At 43.4% G+C, this 3,062-nt stretch overlaps 1 long non-coding RNA gene across 1 annotated transcript; it reads right to left on the reverse strand.

Moving 5' to 3' along the window:
* Positions 1 to 1,040: 1,040 nt before the first annotated feature.
* LOC133632058 (uncharacterized) lies at positions 1,041 to 1,852 on the reverse strand. Its single transcript, XR_009821654.1, has 3 exons — positions 1,837 to 1,852; positions 1,692 to 1,757; positions 1,041 to 1,111 (listed from the first exon to the last, which is right to left on the reverse strand). It is a non-coding gene; the product is annotated as an uncharacterized LOC133632058 (long non-coding RNA).
* Between the last annotated feature and the right edge of the window lie 1,210 nt (positions 1,853 to 3,062).

The raw sequence follows: 3,062 nt of genomic DNA on the forward strand, positions 1-3,062 counted from the left end.
TAAACAAAACAAAACACTGGCGGAAAGCAATAATCGAGACAATAAAACAAGCAAGCCGGGCGGTAGGTAAAAGAAAAAAAGTCATTTCTGATTTCAATGCTTAAAAAGACACAAAAAGTGCGGTAACACCAACACTGCTTGACAGTATAACAAAATAAGTCACACTTATATTCTGTAACTGTGTGGAATGCTAAAACACCCTCTGCTGCGTTTACAATGTCTTCTCCTTTTCCAGGTCGCACAAAGTACTCTGTCAATTTAGCAGACGAGCTCTCGCCCTGCACAGCTGTTTTGTACTTTGTAGTGTCGATATGGGCTTGTAGATCTTTATTTGCCACAGATACATACGTTTCTGCTTTGCACACAGTGCATTCTGCTTCCCATGTATCACGGCCAGGACCAAAACACGAATACTTTTTCCGCAAATCATCCGTGAAGTTGCATTTACGTTTCGGCATTTCTTGTTTTCATGTCTGTCTCTCCACTCACTAGCTCTCTTGCTCTCTGTCTCTGCCCCTCCCTCACAAATGTTTCTGAGTGCGCATGTAACAGGTACTTTAGCTAGTATAGTAGAAGTTCTCAATATTGGGCTAATCAGAAGTCTAGATTACGACTCGGAGAGAGTAGGACAGATACAATTAAATGCTTTAAATGATACTGGTTTTATTTAAATATGTACAGTGCAACCAATAGTGGACAGACATTGATAGGAATGGCCATTCAAAACAAAAGAAAAAAAACAAAGGAATCTCAAACAATGTTGGTTTAGTTCATTGATTAAGAGTTCAGGTAATTCATACAAGGTAGTATCAAAAGTTCTTAAAGTTCATAGGAGTCATATGAGACTGATCACAGTCCATATGCGCATTCACAGTTCATACGGCCACACGGGTTGGGGTTGTGGATATGGCAGTTTGTAGTGAGAGTTCAGTTTATGGGCAGGGTGTGTACGAGGTAGTGCAAAGGGCCGCAGAGTAATGAGGTGCGAGGCAAGGGGTTCGGCTATAAGCCGCCTACCGGCCCGACCAGAGCAGGGGTTGAGAGGTGGAGATCCTTGGGCTCGGGCTCAAGGCCTATCTACAGCTCGCCATCCAAGATTTAGGGACCTGGCCTACGTAAACACAGGACCCGGAGTTCAATCAATGTGCGCACATAAACATCAACATTAAGTCATCTATCGTCCGACCTTCAATAAATAAGTTACACTTATTATCATTATTAGCAATAATACTGCTAACATTAATATTAAACAATCACATGTATGTACAAAATAACAAACACGACAGTACACAGTGTTGTCACCATGACGGGTGTAACATGAACAATATTAAACAATATAAAATAACAGTGACATCACTATGACGGGTGTAACACGAACAATATTAAATAATAGAAAATAACAGTGACATCACTATGACGGGTGTAACATTAACAATAACAGTGACGTCACTATGACGAGTGTAACAGTGTTCATTCATTGTCTTTACCGTAGCATAACAAGTGCAGATGGCCTTAAAGCACCACAACACACAGTCACCATATGTAAGTACCCAAAATAAAGACTCAACATAAATATAAATTCAATGGGATCAGAAACATTGGAGGAAACGGGATTAAAAGCCGATGCTAACCGCCCATAGACAATACATGGGTACGGCTAGTAGCTACTATTAGCAAACAGATTCACTTACCAACTCGGCTTAATATCTTAACATCGACACACTCTCTCGTCGCAACTCGGCCCTGATGGTCGGCACCTATAAGTTTACAATTAGTTGTAATATGTTGGACGGTTGTTTTTACGATATGCAGGCAAACGACAACTTTAAAACATACCGTCTTCAGATGTCCCCAGGCTTAGCCACCGCACCTGGCAGCCATCTTGGGACGGTGGATCATATAGAGCGCGATAGGCTGCAGTGGGTCACGTGATAGGCTGCAGCGGGTCACGTGAGCGCGTGTGTTAAACTCGCGAGATTAAACGTGGAAAGGGCGCAGGTAATATGAGGGGATGCCATGAGAGGAAATATGGCTTATTTCCCACCCATATTACACCCACGCCTCCACACTTTGTTTTGTTTAACCCCTTCTTAACTCTGGACGTACATTGAAAATACACGCAACCCTAACTCAAAATGCCGGACATTTGAGGCATTTAAGAAACCCCGCCCTGACACCCCGGACACCCCCGCACAGATACCCCGGACACCCCCGCAGAAGAGGACATGTCCGGGGAAAAGAGGACGTATGGTCAGCCTACATTAATAATTATTAATGTTACTATAACTGAAAAAATAGTACAATAGCAATAGGAGAGCCTGTTCATCCCTGAACACCATAGAGTTCATGTAGGCTTTATGATGCAGTTACATTATTATATAAATGATCAGAGAGAGTCAGGAAACTCTTCATTTAACATAATGTCGTTTTTTGCTGCTTCAACACAGCTCAATCAACATAGAAAAAGGTAATGTGAAATAACTTAGTTGTTAACTGTAGGTCAATAATGCTTGTCTTTCTCTCAGACAGACAGGGCTTTGCTGACCGTAACACACACACACACACGCACACACACGCACGCACACACACGCAAGCACACACACACACACACACACACACACACACACACACACACACACACACACACACACACACACACACACACACACACACACACACACACCGCACAGTGAGCTAACGTTATGCTAAAAGCTAATTTGCCTTCACCTAAAGGACTGCGAGCGAGCTGAGCTGCTGCTTATGTTTCCAGAACGTCATCGGCTCATAGCGATGTTACTAGTAGTTGACTGGGAGGTGTTTATTAATAATTTGGGGAGAGTCCGCTGCCTTACCTGTTAAACACCTATCTGCTCACTCCACCGCAGGAGCACTGACTACATGCGCTCTGAATACGAACTGCTGATTAGCTGTTACATGCGCTCTGAATACGCACTGCTGATTGGCTGTTACATGCGCTCTGAATACGCACTGTTGATTGGCTGTTGCCGCTCTGCGTGTAACCAATCAGATGGTTCTGTGGGTGGGACAGTACTGGGTGCTGC

This window comes from Entelurus aequoreus, linkage group LG17 (assembly GCF_033978785.1).
Source record: "Entelurus aequoreus isolate RoL-2023_Sb linkage group LG17, RoL_Eaeq_v1.1, whole genome shotgun sequence".
NCBI classification, from domain to species: Eukaryota; Metazoa; Chordata; class Actinopteri; order Syngnathiformes; family Syngnathidae; genus Entelurus; species Entelurus aequoreus.